The 19,886-nt window shown below is 45.6% G+C and overlaps 1 protein-coding gene across 2 annotated transcripts in view; it reads left to right on the forward strand.

The window, feature by feature from the left end:
• LOC126259180 (cholesterol 7-desaturase nvd) overlaps positions 1-19,886 on the forward strand; it is a 533,483-nt gene that overhangs the window by 213,433 nt on the left and 300,164 nt on the right. The gene's annotated exons all lie outside the window — the stretch shown is intronic.

The following is a 19,886-nucleotide window of genomic DNA, read 5'->3' on the forward strand; positions in this document are numbered from 1 at the left end:
AAAAGGGGGCGGGCCGTGTCGTGTTGTCAGCAGAGATGCACGAACAGCAGAAGGGCTCAGTGACTCCGAACGTGGGCTGATAGTCGGATGTCAGCTGCGTAACAAATCCATAGGCGACGTTTCAACCCTTCTAAAGTTGCCAAAGCCGATTGTGGGTGGTGTATTGGTGAAGCAGAAACCCGAAGGAACAACCAGAGGTAAACCGAGAGCAGGCAAACCTCTTCTGCTGACGGACAGGCACCGCGGTGCATTACGGGGGGAGGTTGGTGCTACTGGCAGTCCGGCTGGAACACTGACTGTGCGCATGGAATTAGAAAGAATGTGGTACAGTGGTGGAGCAACTCCAGACCAGCCACGCATTTCTGTAGGCAGAGGTAAGCGACGCCTGAGGTGGTGTAAAGAAGAGTGATTTGGAGTGAGAACCACGCTGTGTGCTGTGTTAGGTTTAGCAAAAGGCTGGAGAACGTTACCTGCCATCATTGCAGTGAAGTGCGGAGGAGCCGGTGCTGCGGTACGGGTATGCTATCCGCTGCCCTCATTGTGCTCACCAAAACGCTCCATGCGGAAGGATGCGAACACATTTTACAGCACTGTCTTCCGCGTAAAGTAGCGGAAGATGATGTTTTGTGGCAGAATGACAATACTCCCTGTCACATGCGGCACCTGTCAGGCAATGTTTTGTACAGTATAACATTCCTGAAACCGACTTACCTGCTCAGAGTGCCGACCTGAATCCAATGGAAGACCTCTGCGAAGAGTTACAACGTCGTTGTCGCTCGAGACACAGGGTCCAACATCACTAACTTGTCCGGTTTCGACTATTGAGGAAGAATGTTCTGCCTTTCCTCCACACACACACACACACACACACACACACACACACACACACACACACACACTCATTGAAAGTGTCCCTGTCAGAGCTCAGGCCGTCATAAACGATCCTCAGCATTTTAATGTCCACTCGTAGGTATCCGGATATTTTTGATCAGATGGTGTACCTGCCTTCGACGAGTATTTCTGCAGACACTAGAAGACTGGAGGCTGCAATGTCTCGCACATCACTCCTGTCTGGAGTACCGGGGAACTAACATCACGTAACAAACTACAAATGCAGTTCAAGTGTTTCCAAACGTAGATTAAAGCTGTTTCTGGTTGGTTTGTGGAGGTTGAAGGGAGCTGACTTCAGAGGGCATCGGTCCCAAAGTTGTTTCTCCTTCCTTCATAACTCCTTCTGCACCGTACAGAAATTAAGAAATTTGGACCTAAATAGTCAGCATGTATACATTTTTGTTGTTTCTGCAATATTTTCCACGTCGTGTTAGTTTATGGTGAATGTGACGAACGGAATATGGAATAAAGAAAATAACTCGGCATTTATCCAACGCTGGAAACGATGTAGAAAGAATAACCGATAGGGCACTTCGCTCCGTACAGCGACGGACAGATTTCTGTCAATTGGATCGGTTTAAAATACATTTTTCGTGGGTAGTAGAGTTCTGTTTTAATGGGAAGGAGAGAATAAAATAGAAAATGTTCTCTAACGCCCTACGGTATACCGAAGGTTCCTTTCCCCCACTATGTCCCCTGACAGAAAATGAATCTCCCTTTTTTTATTTAAATCGGAAGTGTACCCGTCCCTAAATGAAGGACACTTCAGAGCTCGCCGCAGCGGCGTGACATCGGGAGTGGGACGGCAGGCAGGCAGGCAGCGCGCTGCTTGGATGCTGGCAGCGGCGCGCACTGCCGCATTCCCACGTGCTGGCCTCGTTTCGACGGCACCGCTCGCCGCTGCTCGGGCGCGTCCTCCCTTTTAGCAGGCGCCGAGTTCCCGTCGGGAGGCACCGACACGATCGTTGCGAGCCGGTGACGCAACGCACGGTGGTCCGTGCCGTGCTGTGCCGCGGCGTGCCCGGCGTGTGTTGCGCCGTGTCGCGTCCCCGTTAGCGCGCCACGTAACGGGAAAGCAGGGGGCTTTCAAGTTCAGTGTCAGCGCGGCCGGCCCACCTGCTCCCCGCGCCCGCTCACGAGCGGCCCGAGCCGAGAGCGCGTCACCTATCTACCGGCAAGCGGCGCTCCTCAGTTACCGACGCGACTCACTTATGTGCAGACCGGATACTCGGGCAAGAGCCTGAAATTACTGTCGTAGGCCCCCTCCATCTAGTGGTCAGGGTTAATTAGGTCCTACAACATCCGCAACCGAGCACAGTTCCGGACAAAAGACCTTAGCTTCTGAAATTGTATTACGGTTCAAATGGTTCAAATGGCTCTGAGCACTATGGGACTCAACATCTTAGGTCATAAGTCCCCTAGAACTTAGAACTACTTAAACCTAACTAACCTAAGGACATCACACACACCCATGCCGGAGGCAGGATTCGAACCTGCGACCGTAGCAGTCCCGCGGTTCCGGACTGCAGCGCCAGAGCCGCTAGACCACCGCAGCCGGCAAATTGTATTACGGAATCGAGGCGAACGCACTCGTTAAGACAATTATAGATGATCGACAACTGGATGCTTACAATATCGCTGTAAGCAGAGTACGATTCTAAAGTGAACTGAGTCATCGTGAGGTCCCGTATCATATTATTACGGTGTCTATTTACACTGGAGCTCTCATAACCGAGGAAGGCTTATTGTGAATCGACGATAATATGGCTTCCAAAGCTACGGCAGTATTTCGCAGCAGACGACAAAATTAAATAATGACTACGCACACGTACATTGTGATTGTGTCAGCGAAATTGCAAGCTTGTTTTAGCTCATTCGACACCTTCCATACTTCCCCCAAAAGTAAAAGCGTCCCTGACACGTAAAAATAAAATAGTAATTCCGACAGGAACTGAACCTTTACAGATTTTACAATAGTAGCAAAACCGACCCGACTTCTGACTAAAACTGTTGTTGGGCTGGTAAGAAGTATCGAGTAGTCAACCGTTTCTGGGCAGTAAGGGCCTCCACGCGATAGTTATCATAGGTCTGGCTGACTAGAACTGATTTCTTAATGTATTTCTTTCTTATTTCAATGGAAATGTCAAAGTTTAATACTTTGGTGGTCGCTGACATATAAGAATTTTTATTGAGGAAATGGCCCCAATAATTATAACGTAGGGCCATAGTACCGCATGGTATTCGCAAGTTCTAAATGAAGAGCTGACGTTCGAATTTGGTACCACGATGAAAAACTACAAACTGATTGTATCGGCGTGAGGCAGAATACGTAAATCAATACGAAATACGATTACTCAAAACAGCGACGTAGCGTATACAATTCAGTCAAAAATTGTTAATGATAGTGTCTCTGCATTCGATGAAAAGTGAATGTCATGCTGGTTTTCAAGGTACTCGCGGCATGCCAAGGGACTCTGGAGAATTCCAAACATATTTTGTTGGATTTAGGCAGAAAGACTGAGTTCCACGCAGCGCTCTGAACTGTCTGGCGCTCGAGGTACTGACTGAGCCACGTGGCCAAATCACAACCCTCCACACAAGAGTGGAGAAATGCACGCTTCAAGATACAGTACATGCAGGTCCTAGCGTAGCCTGCACAATGCGCTGTTGTATCTGGCCACGACCTACAGCTGTGCAGTAGGTTGCGGTCAGATCAGTGTTCTGTGTAGTCGTCAGTGCATTACGTCAGAGCCAAGGAAATTCGAGCGTTGGCCAATTTTGCTGCTCGTGTGGTGGCTGCTGCCGTAACCGAAACGTCTACTGTTCCGAGACGCACCGCACACAGGGACAGCGTGGAAACTGTCCGCTAAGTCACAACGCGGACCAAAGTGAGTACTGAGTGAGCTTCACAGACGGTCGTCACTGCACAACAGAATGTCGCTCTCGCGAATCCTGTCACCACCAAAACAACACGAAGGGGGCTCCGAAAACATGGAATTCCATGCCGAGCTCGAATTCCAAAAACCAACTATCAGTGACGCAAATGCTCCAAACAGGAAATCGTGGTGCCCACCGCGATAAAACCTGATCTGCGGGGCAATGGAAGTCATTTGGTCGAATGAGATGTTTGCAACTTCTGGCCGAGTTTACATTCCGAGAACGATGTTTTGGACAGCCTTATCCCGGCATTCCGTGCGCCCTGCGATTACTCCTCAAGGTGGAATCACTGCGGGCGATTACTTGGACATTTGTGCCTGTCAGATCCGTGCCGTGGTGCAATGTTGGTAGTACTGTGTTCCAAGTGGACAGGGCCCCTGATCACGCAGCTTGTATCGTAAAGAACTGACTTTGTGAGTACGAGGATGAGTTAGCGCACCTCCCGTGGTGTTGTTTTCTGCCGTTTCCGGATTTTTGTCAAATCCCTGCAGCTGCACAGTGACAGTTGCAGCAGAAAGACGTGATCAAAGGGTCTACAATCTACCGCGTCACACGCACGTATCACATCCTCGGGATACATCTCACACACTGAAGTTTCACGGATGACAAGAGTATCCGGCTTCTCACGAAATCAAGTTATTTCAATTTATAGGCTGAACTGAGACCGACCCGTGAAGATAACGCCCCTCCATTGTTTTACAGTTCGTTCTGCCCTCTACATGCGCCCTCTGGCGGACAGTCTGTACATAGCTCTTGACTGTATTCAGAAAATGTTGTGGGTATGAAAGTTGATATCTCTTCCCCGTGGCTGTACCAGGGTGGACAGTAACTGGGACGGCGAAACGGTCCCTTTTCTTCTACTGCATGACAGGAAGAATCGGTTCCTTCCAGTCGTTTCAGCCTTCGAGTGTTCTAGGCTGTGCCCCCTGCATACGGAACGGCAGTTCAGATGTTGTTGTTAACGTCTACGAAAATTCCAAGGACGAAGACAGGGTGGCGAGAGAAATTGCGTCTCGATGTAACCTTCCACCAAAATATCAATTGCTTCGATAAAAGTTGGTACGGTGTACGATTTCTGGACGACACTGAATCAGGGTAGCTGTGGATGTTTTATCTTACTGTCGCAGCACGACTGGCAGTGCCATACGCGGTACCCAAATGACGCTAAGGCACCGGAGCGTCACTCATTTCGTCGTGTATTACTGGCCGCAGCTAAGCCACGGAGCTTCTCTTTCCTGCAACTGCAATAGGTAAGTGATTGCGGCAGTTCGAAACGAGTCGTTAAATGTAACGTAGTTTCGTGGTTCCGCCGTTACGTCGCGCCGAGCTGCCTCGTCGACTGACTGAAAGTACTTTCTCCGTCGGGCGGTCGCGTTTAACCGGTCAGCTACTCGCCGGCTGTCAGACTGGTAGCGGTAGCGGCGGGCCCAGGAATGTGGAGGCGGAAAGAGAGCCGGAGTAACGCCGAGCAGGAATTCCGGCGCGGGCCGCCCCCTACGCCCTACTCCCTGCTCCTCCAGCTCTTCACTACGCTAGGCCGATTTAGCGGCGCCTACACCGTAATCCTCCCGGCTCCTTACGAGACTTGCGGCTACCACCGTCCATCACGTAATGGATTAAAGTGGCCAGCGGTACAACCGTACTAGCTTTATGTTTATCCTGTATCATCACTGTTACATCAAATACATTACCGACGCTACGAGCAAACACATTGCGCAGTCTGACAGCTCCACTTGTAAGAGTGCAGCGTAATTAAGACCGGAAACTGACACGGGTGAAACTACAGAGAAGTGCAGATTCCGCCTCCCGCCCTCTGGCAGTGGCGTCGCGGGGCGGCACACCGCTGCCCCGGCGTCGCCGGCCTCCCACGCCTCGGAGCCGCTGCTGCTTCTCATTCAAACAGCTCCTCATTTTGCCTCGAGTGGCTGAGTGCACCCCTCTGCAGGGTAGGATCCCTGGACCCGGGGCCTCTGGTGTCTTCTGCCACACGCGCTCAGCGCTCAGTCACGTAGGCGGACAACAGAAGCAGAACGTCCCCGTGAACAAACGTCCACAAGCAACACCGACTCAAAGGAAGGCCTCGGCGCTTGTTGGTGACGTCACGTCAGCTAGGCACGGCAGAAACGCCTGGGCGTGCTTATCACTATAAATCTCTTATTTTTGGACAAAATGTTTGGTATTGTTTTGGATTCTGCAGTTTTACTTAGATGAAAGATTTTCTTACTATCGTAAACCTACAAATGAAGATCATAGTTCTGTATTGCTGAATTCTCTTTTGCAAAATGTAGTTCACATACCTGAAAATAATTTCGAAAATAATGACTGAACACTAATTCGATTGACAAACTGCCTATTGGCTTCTGTCTCGGGATCTTCGGCCGACGTTCATCTAATGATTTTTCTGACGTTTCGCCAGCACGAGTGGCTGGCATTGTCAAAGCTTCACCCTCCATTGCCGGTGGTGAACTGGAGCCGAGCTCGCGGGCGTAGACTATATGTACCTGGCGCGCCAACGTCCGAGGGCTTCTCCGCGGTCATTTCCGGTGCGGTTCTCCTCTTGCTACCTGCGACGGTCGTTCGTACGGGAAGCCAGGATCCGTTTACCTTAAGGCTTTCCTCTTTCTTGTTCAAACTGTTCGCGTGTTTTTGTATTTCTACAGCTTCTCTGAACAAGCGCGTGTGATAGTGGTTCTCTACAGCCAGAACTTCCGTGTCGGCGAATTTTATTACGTGGTCGGTTTCATTCAGTGCGTGTTCTGCCACGGCCGATTTCTCCACCTGCCCCAACCTGCAATGTCGCTTATGCTCCTTGATCCTGGTGTTAATGGATCGTCCAGTCATCCCGACATAAACTTTACCGCATGTGCATGGTATGCGGTATATCCCCGACATTGCAAGTGGGTCTCTTTTCTCCTTCGCCGATCTAAGACACTCTTTGATCTTCCTTGTCGGTTTGAAGATCGTCTTTACGCCATGTTTGCGCAATATACGGCCGATTCTGTCCGTCACTCTGGGAATGTATGGCAGAAAGGCCGTACCCGACATTTCTTTTTCTGGTTCCTTACTTCGCCGAGTGTTGGGCTCAGTTACACTTCTAATATAATTTGTGGAGTACCCATTGCTCCTCAGGACTGTTTCCAGGTGTTGCATTTCTCGTTTGAGGTGTTGCGGCTCACATATTCGTCCTGCTCTCGTTACGAGCGTACTAATCATGCCCCTTTTCTGGCTCGGGTGGTGGTTTGACAGTTTGTGCAGGTATCGGTCCGTGTGAATCGGTTTCCGATACACGCTGTGTCCCAGGTTTTCGCCGTCCCTTCGGGGATATACCGCATACCATGCACATGCGGAAAAGTTTATGTCGGGATGACTGGACGATCCATTAACACCAGGATCAAGGAGCATAAGCGACATTGCAGGTTGGGGCAGGTGGAGAAATCGGCCGTGGCAGAACACGCACTGAATGAAACCGACCACGTAATAAAATTCGCCGACACGGAAGTTCTGGCTGTAGAGAACCACTATCACACGCGCTTGTTCAGAGAAGCTGTAGAAATACAAAAACACGCGAACAGTTTGAACAAGAAAGAGGAAAGCCTTAAGGTAAACGGATCCTGGCTTCCCGTACTGCAGCGAACGACTGTCGCAGGTAGCAAGAGGAGAACCGCACCGGAAATGACCGCGGAGAAGCCCTCGGACGCTGGCGCGCCAGGTACATATAGTCTACGCCCGCGAGCTCGGCTCCAGTTCACCACCGGCAATGGAGGGTGAAGCTTTGACAATGCCAGCCACTCGTGCTGGCGAAACGTCAGAAAAATCATTAGATGAACGTCGGCCGAAGATCCCGAGACAGAAGCCAATAGGCAGTTTGTCAACAAGTGGCCACGAAAGCCTCAACAATTTTGTATTACGCCTCTACGGGGAGGAGATTTGCAGATTGTACCGACGCCTTGACCAACGACGGAAGAAGAAAGCGCGACTGATGTCCTCTCTCGCCTTTCTGTCACGGTGCCGAGATGAATGTGCTACACCGAAGTTCTTGAAATGCAAGCGCCTATTCACCACCGCCCAGGCACATCGTATCTACGACAGAATGGAACGAGCTTTTCTTCGTGAGCGAATACATACAACACGGAGAGACTTGGCAAGAACGGATCAGGAACTTCTGGACATTTTCTATCAACTAAGTAGCAGAATGCATCGAGACGACTGGGACAAGATCGACAGCATCACTCACAGGAGCATGCAGAACGAACTCGAGCGCTGCACCGAGCGACAGAAGAAAAAGTTTGAAAGATGCCGGAAGCAGACCGACAAGGCGACTCCCGACATGTCACACACAGTGGTCAACCTCACTGAACGACAATTGACCGAAGAGGAAGTGTCTGTTCTTGAAAAAGGAGGGAATTTCGCTATCATCCCGAAAACCATACCTATGGAGGACATCATTGCCAACACCGAAGCAGCCATTCGTGCCCTTCCTTGTGAAAGGGCAGAGGAAATACGCACGGAAACAGCCAGTATACTGCGCCGAGCAAAACCGCCAGCTTGCAACCTGAAGAAAGAAGAGGTACAAGCCATTAAGAATCTCAACGCCGACAAGAGTATATTGGTAATGCCTGCCGATAAGGGGAATGCGACCGTCGTAATGAAGACCGAAGATTATGAGCAAAAGATCCGAGACCTATTAGATCCGACGACGTACCGAAAACTAAGCGCAGATCCGACGCAACGTATCACACGAAATACGAATCGATTGATCAAGGCGTCTTCTCTGCCGGCGGACATACAGAGAAACCTGCGCAACACAGAAGCCCTACCACCTCGGCTGTATGGATTACCAAAGATCCATAAGAACAGCGTTCCACTGAGACCGATCGTTAGCGCTCCTGGATCACCGACATATAAACTGGCAAAACACTTGGCCTCTCTGCTCCAACCACACGTGGGAAAGACCGACACATACATTAAGGACTCAGGACATTTCATTGAGAAGCTGAAGAAACTGAAACTTGCACCAAACGACATCCTGGTCAGCTTTGATGTTGTTTCGTTATTTACGAAAGTGCCACTCAGTGACGCTCTGGAGCACATCGGTTCCATTTTCCCGCTAGACATCAGAAAGCTCTTCCATGCATGTCTCACCACGAGCTATTTCACGTGGAATGGCGACTTCTACGAACAGCTGGAAGGCGTCGCCATGGGTAGTCCTCTCAGTCCAGTGGTGGCCAACTTCTTCATGGAACAATTCGAAGCACAGGCACTGGACTCGGCGACTTGCAAACCTAAGGTGTGGTACAGGTACGTCGATGATACTTTCGTGGTGTGGAGCCATGGTGAAGAACAGCTCGGTGACTTCCTAAGACACTTGAACAGCCTCCATGCCAACATAACATTTACCATGGAAGTAGAAAAGGACAAGAAACTGCCATTTCTAGATGTGCTGGTCACAAGGGACGGCGAAAACCTGGGACACAGCGTGTATCGGAAACCGATTCACACGGACCGATACCTGCACAAACTGTCAAACCACCACCCGAGCCAGAAAAGGGGCATGATTAGTACGCTCGTAACGAGAGGAGGACGAATATGTGAGCCGCAACACCTCAAACGAGAAATGCAACACCTGGAAACAGTCCTGAGGAGCAATGGGTACTCCACAAATTATATTAGAAGTGTAACTGAGCCCAACACTCGGCGAAGTAAGGAACCAGAAAAAGAAATGTCGGGTACGGCCTTTCTGCCATACATTCCCAGAGTGACGGACAGAATCGGCCGTATATTGCGCAAACATGGCGTAAAGACGATCTTCAAACCGACAAGGAAGATCAAAGAGTGTCTTAGATCGGCGAAGGAGAAAAGAGACCCACTTGCAATGTCGGGGATATACCGCATACCATGCACATGCGGAAAAGTTTATGTCGGGATGACTGGACGATCCATTAACACCAGGATCAAGGAGCATAAGCGACATTGCAGGTTGGGGCAGGTGGAGAAATCGGCCGTGGCAGAACACGCACTGAATGAAACCGACCACGTAATAAAATTCGCCGACACGGAAGTTCTGGCTGTAGAGAACCACTATCACACGCGCTTGTTCAGAGAAGCTGTAGAAATACAAAAACACGCGAACAGTTTGAACAAGAAAGAGGAAAGCCTTAAGGTAAACGGATCCTGGCTTCCCGTACTGCAGCGAACGACTGTCGCAGGTAGCAAGAGGAGAACCGCACCGGAAATGACCGCGGAGAAGCCCTCGGACGTTGGCGCGCCAGGTACATATAGTCTACGCCCGCGAGCTCGGCTCCAGTTCACCACCGGCAATGGAGGGTGAAGCTTTGACAATGCCAGCCACTCGTGCTGGCGAAACGTCAGAAAAATCATTAGATGAACGTCGGCCGAAGATCCCGAGACAGAAGCCAATAGGCAGTTTGTGAACAAGTGGCCACGAAAGCCTCAACAATTTTGTACTAATTCGATTGTATTAGAGCTCATAACTTCGAATTTACACATCGTACTATTATTTTCAGTGGAAATCTTTGCTAAAACCTGACTTGTCACAACACAGCTAACTGTATGATCAGGTCACGAAGACTGACAATGGCCGGGAGAGTGATGTGCTCAGCACATGCGTCTCTATATCTGCTTCCAGCGACACCCATCGCCTGTGGATGACACAGCGGTCGATCGGTACCGTTGGGCCTTCCGAGGCCTATTACGGCGGAGTATTGCAGGTGAAAGTGTTTTCCACGCTCAAAAAATGAGTCCTGTTGCTCGGGCCTCAGACTTTGTGCGGCTTGTGTGTCCGTGTACTAACAGCTCGCGGAGGATTTCATTCGGTCCTCAGCCACTGTGGTCGCCTTCGTTTTCGTAGAACGAAATTGGGGGCTCTCGATCAATACACGGTTAGTCGGGAGGAAAGATACATACTATAAGGGATGACAGTATTGGTAATTCTGAACGAAAGCGCCATACGAACATATGTGCTCTTCTTAATAATTTATGAGAAAACTGATGAAAACGATGCGAAACAGACCAAATGCTGGTGATTGTGGTATCGGTAGCAACGCACAGTTTCAAAGGTTGGCACTACCACGAGACACAGACGACGGCGCCCTCTAGCCGGTGCTGTCGAGGTCTACGAGCTGCGCGACTGCTTCAGCCCATTTCGTCAGCTGCAGCCAGCCAGGACACTTCGCTTCATCTTCGCACCACCTTGCAAGTTATGTATTCTTATTGCTTGAGTTAGGGGGATTTTAATTCATACATCAGTACCGACGTGTTTTACCTTCTCCTGATCCAACCCGTGCGCCGCCTTCCAAGCGAGATACAAAAGTGATAGTAAATGAAAAAACACTGTGATCTAATGTTTTGTCGAATTGTGTACATTTCCACACAAGAGTCCGCCGTCAACTGCACTGCATTTTGCAGATCTTGTAGGCACTTGCTGATCTGAGCTCATTCGTACGGTCCTACACAGCCCGTTGACGCAAGCTAGACTTTTCAAACTGAATTTTGTTTTTATTTTTAGGAAACCGTGTTTCACGTAACTGTCTTAGACTTCTTCAGTGCTCGTATGTGAGTGCTGATGAAGAAGACCGTGCACTGATGTCCGTGAGTTTCAAACAGCTGAATCCACGTACGATTAAGAAAAGGGCACATCTTCATTTGAAGTTTATCGTTCAGAATGACCAACATTATCACTCGTCAAAGCATTTATCTTTACTCCTGACTCATCCCGTATATTATAAATTTCCCAGAACATCAGCAATAAGAAACATCACAGCGAAGTTACTGAAACAATATAGGAGTTGCTATATAGCGAAATTTATATTTAGCATTTATTTTTATAAACTGAAGTGCATGTGACATTGACAGTAAGTATTTCTGTAATCAAAAAGTGACATTCCTAAATTTTTTCTGATTTAATCGGCTCGTGTGCCGGCAGTGGGTGATCCTGTTGCTGTTAGTAAACGTCGGTCAGTCGCTCATGGCCTGTGAACGAAGTTGCAGGTATCTGCATGTGACGTGGATTACAGTGCTACCCTTACGTTTCTACTCAAGAAGAATTCTGTTTGGATCACTGCCATATAGTACTATGGTGGCAGGTGTTGTTAAGGTGCGAGGATGGGAGATGCAGATGGAGGGACGTTCTGAGACTCACTCCGTCCGGTTCATCGACTGCCAGCTGAGTTATTGCGTTTTATCCTGATCATCACGATTGAGGTCGTGAAATTCGTGTCGAAGAATGTAATAAAATTGGCACGGTAAACAAGTCTTCCTTCATATCCGTTCTTCTGGCGTCCGTTTTCCGCAACGGAGCAACTTGAGCCGTTTGTTCGGAATTAATAGGTGTAAACAGCGCTGGGGGAACCGCCCTGGTACGGATAACCCTTCAGTTTAGTCCCCTCACTCCAGAGAGCAGCCAGCCAGTGGTGCCTGCGGGGCAGTACGAGGACCGCTCTGTCACCAGCACGTGGCCACTCCCACCAGCAGGTCGTGTCGCTGCTTCCTTATTCGGAACCTTCTCATCTGTCCTCAAGAGGCGGACTGCACCCCGATCCAGGCAACCTACCTCAGAAAATAATCTGAGGAGATACTGTGAATCGAAACGCAGTCGTTCCGCAGTGACAGCACCGACGCCAGGAATTCGGCTCCGGAGAACGTCTGCGTGAGAAGACGCGGCTCCCCGCGCCGAGACGGACGGCGAGTCCTCACGGCGAGCACCACATCGGCGCCGCGGTTCCCGTCCGGCTCAAATCTGCGTTAGTCGCGATGATCGCCTACTCGCCGCATTTTTAGCGTAATTCACTGGTATTATTTCGTGGCACCGTATTTAACCTAAATCTTCGTCATCGATTCCATGCACTTCATATCAATCAATTTATTCAATTAATCCCGGATAATGGTACACGAGGGTGTCGGTTTTCTGTATACGTCAACTTTGTACCCATTAAATTTATAATTTTCAGCATTGCTGCGTCGATTTTCGCATTAAGTTATTAACTTTTCCCCGACATTTCTCATTTTATTTTACAAAAACAACTCTCTGTGATACGACTGAATCAGCAAAGTGTGATACAGCTCCAAAGGCAAAATTTATAAAGCCTTCCAGATAGAGATTTTACTCTGAAAGGGCTACGAGCTAAAATAAACCAATGTTTTCGTACAGTTGACCGGTATGTACTAGCAACAGTATGTAACTCCTCTTTAGAGGGCTCTGGTGGTCGAGATTTTTAAAACTGTAGATCACGGAAGGACGGCAACAGAGTTACATAGATACTTTCTTTCACGGACTTAATTATAAAGTTCAGCGTCAGTGTAAGAAAGGAAAACAATGACAAAGATGACTAACCTTTTTAAAAAATCGTCTGCAGTGGTCTACGTCCCCAACGGGTCTCTAGAATAATAGTGCGATACATAACATCGGGCTCCTAATTTCGGATCAGACGTGCTGGCGACTACTTCTGGGCATTCTTTTAAGTTCTGCTGTCGCTTCTTTCAAACCGTTGGTCAAGAAACATACACTGCGTGACAAAAAAAGGGAAGCACCATCAAGACACAGTCGGATCTCGTCACAACATCGACGGGTATGTGAATGAGAGGTAAACAGCCATCGGAATGCATTAGTGTCGGTCGTGTTGGGCCGTCCGCACACGCAGCGACTGAAAAGCAACGCAACGGGTCGGCGGGCGATGTCTGGCTGCAACGCAGCTCCACACACGGCACAAACTCTGAAATGAGAGACTGCAGTTGCCGTAGGCGAAGGACTATTGTTTGTTGTACCTGAGCGTCTTTTGATTACACAGGACTTGTCGAGTACACAAAAGAAGATGTCGTCCTCTATTATTATTACTTACGAATGAAAAAAAGAAACATAAACTGCAGCCTATTTGTAGCAGAAAAGGAGCTGCAAGAAACAGATTCGAAATTCATTGCTTTTGATAGAATGAGTAAACATTGCTACAGTGATTTGGTACAACTGATTTCTCCCGCCATAACACAGCGAAATACTAAAACGAGACAATGTGTCAGTGCAGAAGAACGGATATCCATCACTTTGACGTTAGAGAGCTCTGATTTATTTTATACACAAATAACATTTCATTGAGTGTACACAACTTTCAGGTGCGTTGTCAGTAGAATCTTCCATTGGTTGCTGACCAACTGCTTGGCGAACTACCTCGTAAAACTGACTGTCAGCACTATTGTCTCGGTTACCGTTCTCTGTATCTTCGCCTGATTCAATAGTGAAACTGATCGATTGGGATCCCAACGACTGCGTAACAGCTATTGGGGCAAACAGTGGTGGGTCAGGTGGCTGGTTCATGATTTCGTCGATTAGCTGTAATACTCCACGCTTGAATATTTTTTATTTGTTGCTCACTCATTTCATCCAGCTCGGAAAACAAGCTAAGAAGAAACAGTTTCGCATCTTCTCTCCTCTGGTCGTCGGGCTTAGACTGCTCTCACTCCGTTTTGGCCTTCTTGGCTTTAATAAACTAGATGAAACAATTGTCAATTTCATCAGCTTCAGAACGTCGTTTTATAGGCTTTTTTGCTTTCTGCCGAGATTCAGATGCCTCATGGAAATTTCTGTCAGCTTGACAATCTTGGGAGTAGCTGCCCTCATTCAGCTCATTAGTCGCAGTGTTTGGTAAAGGTGGTAACGGTGTTGGCGTTGGCGACGATCGAAGTGGTGGACACGAGGAGATGCTGACAGAGGTTTCTTCAATGTTTAGAGCATAAAGTACATTTTCTTCGACATGGGGGATATCTCGTAAGTTTCCCGTGGCAGCAGAGGTTAAGGGCTTCACAAGCAGTAATGTAAACTGCACTGCTTGCATCAAATAATAAGGCTTCTTTGTCTTTGTCCCACTACCACGGAGGAGGTTTCAGGCTCCGGACAAAGACCGTTCGTAATGTAGAGAATCGCGAAATAAATTAATAAACTAAAGTTATACATAGTGCATGGGGGCTTAATAAAAATATTGAATGCAAATAATTTTAATTTCTGCTTTAGTAGCTGTCTGTCCGATTACGAAGTCTCGTAACGGTTGGCCCTGACTATTATTATTACGCAATCTGACTGCTTAGAACAATAACAAAGAATGAAATGGAAATTTTCATTAACACAGTTAATTAATTAAGTCCCCAGCAACTATAAAACCAACGCAACAACAAGCACAAGAGTAACTGTTCTGTGTGTGGGAGTGTGACTCAACGTACGCATCTGGCACGGTTCTTCTTCAACAACACAACAATTTTTAAATAACATTATACTGAATTAATTAAAGAAAATACAAATACCATAATTACTCAAGAGAACCACAATTACACTCTAATCCAAGAACACAAGCCAGATGCTTTGTTGACTGAACCTGTAATGACACATTATTTAAAACATGGAAATAATGAAAAATAAATCAAGTTTCGTTACCTTCATATATTGACCAAAATCACTCTCATAATTACAATATATCTCCACACCGCCTCGCTATTACCACATCTGAACAAGAACCTTTCAGTATCACATCTCAGCAAGCACTCCCTACTAGCACATCTGAACACGAACTGACTACCACAAGTCCTCGACAAGCACTGCCCACTACGACATCTCAATAATCACTGCCAGTGGAGGCGGCGGAACAATGCTCTCTAGCGATCTCTGGCGCTGTGGCTCAGTGTAGCCACCTTTCATATGCCCTTCCTCCACGGCTAGAATTTGATGGTATTTTTGCCAGCATTGGTGGTGAAAATACCACCAAATTCGTCAAAAAAAATACAGACAAAAATGAAAGATAATATTAATACGTAAATATCATATAACTAGATAAAATTTTGGCTTTGCACTGACCTTTCAATAACCTATTATATAGAATACAGTAAGCAATACAAATTCTTTCATACATGTGACTTTACATAACAGTTTATACAAGTATTATGTGGTTAAACAATTCAATCAATAGCGTCAGCAATGACGAATATGTGCAGGTAAGAGTCTCATAACTTTCCACAAACAGTAATACACAAAAAAATCAGTTTATACAAATATTCACATAAACGCTTTCCATAGCCCATGAATAAGCAGTTGACAGTTCCAGCAATAGCACCCAGCAATGGTCAACAGGTGCAAAAACCAATAAGTAACATTTTTTCAATAGAAGCAGTCCATCAGTGGCACCCACAATGTTGATCAGGTGCACACAGCAACAGGTGACTTCATTTCAGTAGAAGCAATCCATCAGCGGCACCCAGCAATGTTGAGTAGGTGCAGACACCAACAAGTAACACCATTTCAGTAGAAGCAGTCCATTAGTGGCACCAGCAATGTTGATCAGGTGCACACAGCAACAGGTGACTTCATTTCAGTAGAAGCAATCCATCAGTGGCACCCAGCAATGTTGAGCAGGTGCAGACATCAACAGGTGACATCTTTTCAGTAGAAACAGTCCATCAGTGGTACCCAGCAATGTTGAGTAGGTACACACAGCAACAGGTGACATCTTTTCAGTAGAAACAGTCCATCAGTGGTACCCAGCAATGTTGAGCAGGTACACACAGCAACAAGTCACATTTCTCAGCAGAAGCAGTTCAATAAAATACACTGTCACTGATCACACTGTTCATCAGAGTTTATAAGCAGAAATTAAACATGTCCTAGTGGCACCAATATTGTAGAAAAGGTGCAAGTAACAGTCCATACTATTCACCATAACTACTGAGACAGTTCAGTCATGAACAATAGTTTGAATGCACATACAATTTCTTTAACAAATTATTATCAATGCTCTTACACTAAACATACAAATCATAATAAACACACAAATGATATCAGGTAATTGTCACATTAACTATTACAGTACACAATAACAGTTAACCTATAATATTTATGGGTGTCAGTGCAAGCCACAACAAACAAGTGAAATAATATTTAGGAGATAGGTTGGGATCACTTCTCTGGGATTATAAAAGGAAAACACACAAAACACACTCACTCATCTTTCATCCACATTAGTGCTACTGTGTAATTGAATAGTGTTAACTGTGTAAATGCAATTCTGTCGAAATTTTATGTTCATTATGTGTATCAAGTAGTAGTGGCAGCAATGTATAACAGTCAATAATAGTTAGTCAACGTCATAGTCATCATGTCTAGACCAATGTTTGCCAAGCCAGATCAAATTGTACTGTTGCTGAACAACTGTCAGTGAGCCAAGATATGCAAATACTTCCTCTCTTCAAAAAAAAGTGTATACTGCTTAGTGATTTGACAAAGTGTGTGTGTAGACAATCTTCCTTCTACTTGAGTGTTCTAGTCTGCCATCTTTATCCTCCTTGTTCCATATGGACCAACAAAAAAAAATATGCTCCTCATTTACTTTACCTCTTATCCACCAAAACTCCAATAATCATCAACTTAATCTCAATACTTCACTAATACCTTTTCAATACGTCGATCATCAATATCATTTATCTTACCTTTTGTCCACGAAAACTCCAATAATCATCTACTTCACCTAATCTCAATACCTCAATAATACGTCGATACATATAAACCTCAGCACCAATATCATTTCACTTCCATAACAACTCTTTCCTCTAGTCAGTCTCCTTGAACAAGTACAGACAAAATCCTAGTGCAACTTCAATTCATCATCCCATACAATCCGAAGACACAGTGTCCACACACAACCTCTGTGTAATCCATCTGACCCAAATTTTCTACTCATTATAAATTATAAGATACATTTTGGTTCCTTGTCCATCATTAAATAAAAGAAATGCATACATGACCTCTAACAGACTTAGTTCGAATAACTTTCAGTAATTAAGTACGATTACGAAGTGTTAATGATCATAATATTTCACAGTGTGTACACCACTTCAAGAATCATAGCAGAAGCAAACATGTGGAGTATTTTTTGTGTCAAGTGTCACTTCCTATTTCAATTGCTCACGAAAATGCAGTGTAATACTGTCAATGGTCTAAACCTAGTTTTGGTCTGTCATGTCGTTAGCTTCCTTCCTATTAGCATAAATTTATACAGCTTCCGTCAAACCTCAGCTCATGTGACTTCTATGACTTTCTTTTACTAATGTCGTTCGTCGAATTATAGCAGTTCATTTTCTTATCTTAAAAATATAAGGCACTGAGCGTAAGCAAAACATGCAATAGCGAGTAAATATACCAGTAGAGAACAGAATGTCAACAAGTGGATGCAGCACAATCCCTATAACGAGGCTCTGCCAAGCGAAAAATCTATAATTAATACCACAGTGTAACCTAAACTCTATGTTCGTACACAGTATATCAGCATTTCTATATACTAAATTGAAGAGTAGTTATGACAACAAAACAGAAACGTGTAAATATGCAATCCATACGCACAGCAGCAAACATGCCTTACACAATAAACAGATCATTAGCATCACATCGACATAAGCAAATAAATGTTCATATGTAATCTTAATAAGTACCCATGAAGGCGCAAGCAGATAAATCACAAAGTATAACTTACATATCTAACCACATTAGCACAATTAATCAGGTGACAATTATAATTTAAATAAATAAGCACAGCAGGCACATAATAAAAAAAAAAATATGACGTCAGTGAAAAAGCATAGCAGCCAAGCGATGCATAATATACGCAAGTAATAACACTGTTCATTAATCAATAATTGTCAAAATCAGTAAATGTACACAAGCACGTCGCTTCACAAGTAAATTCATAGAACATAAAATTTAGCACAAAGTATGAGTCACGTAATCGCGAGCAGCAAATTACGTCTAAAGTACGTACCTAAGTGAAATTATGTTACCTGAAAAATAACTCAATTAACCGTTACCTTTTTTTGTTTATTACTTTCTTCTTCGAAATGACCTTCTTCCTGAAAATTTTCTCCAAAGCAAGTCGTCTTAACGTCGGACACGCACAGAATTTACCTGAAGGTCTTAAATACTTTATACAACCGTATCCTGAAAAATACTGAATGTTAATAACATAATTTATGAAGTCCTTATAGCTTTATACAGAATTTAGTCGGAGAAATTAGACTGTGTATTTGTTTACGTCTGTCAGTGCATTCGCACTGAGCGCTCGATCAGCTGTAGGCGCATGACGTAGAAAGTGATTGTTTGCGGTTAACGACTGCCTTGTGCGGCGCGCCGACTTGACTGTTGCTTTGAGTATGTGCCGCTGCCAAAACACAGCGCGGTATCCTTGTATTCTCTCCATGTTTACGTATAGCTATTAGTTTCTCACAAGTATGTCATTCCACAAAAATTTTAACGTTTGATATATGATGTATTCCTTTAGAGCGTCGAGATTTAAGAGTTTCTACTTCAACAGTGTTATCATGAATAATTTTGCGAATTCTATATGGACCGTTATAAAGCAGAAAAAATTTGCGACATAAGCCTTTTCCTTTGTGAGATAAACGGTGGGACTTAATTAATACCTTCTGACCAACTGACAAAGTTTTTAAACGACCAGGACGTTTAGCTGATTTCTCTCTTCTTGCAGCCGCAGACGCAATATTTCGTAGGGCCAGGTTCACAACTTCAGAATGCCGCAGTTTTCGTGAAGGCGGAAAAGGAACGATTTCAGAAATGCGATTTGTCGGTGCTTTATTTTTTAATATCAGTGTAGGCGGTAAAGAAGTTGAATCATTAGGGAGTTCATTCAGAATATTTTGAAAAATATGAAGATACTGATCCCACGTTCTGTGATTCTGATGACAATAAAGACGGCACAATTTATTGATTTCTTTCATCCATCTCTCTGAAGGATTAGATTGAGGGTGAAAAAGTGAAATGAAAATTGGTTTAATTTTACGACGCCGTAGAGTACGAAGCCAAATTTTAGAGCGAAACTGTGATCCATTATCTGATATAACCTTATCAACATGACCAACTTCCTTAAGAAAATGTTTGATGAAAGCATTAGATACTGAACGAGCTGTTGCTTTGCGTAAAGGTGTAAAACACACATATTTTGATGTTAATTCCACTGCTACGAAAATATACGCAAAACCATTAGTAGAACGAACCACTGGAC

This window comes from Schistocerca nitens, chromosome 5 (genome assembly GCF_023898315.1).
Source record: "Schistocerca nitens isolate TAMUIC-IGC-003100 chromosome 5, iqSchNite1.1, whole genome shotgun sequence".
NCBI classification, from domain to species: domain Eukaryota; kingdom Metazoa; phylum Arthropoda; class Insecta; order Orthoptera; family Acrididae; genus Schistocerca; species Schistocerca nitens.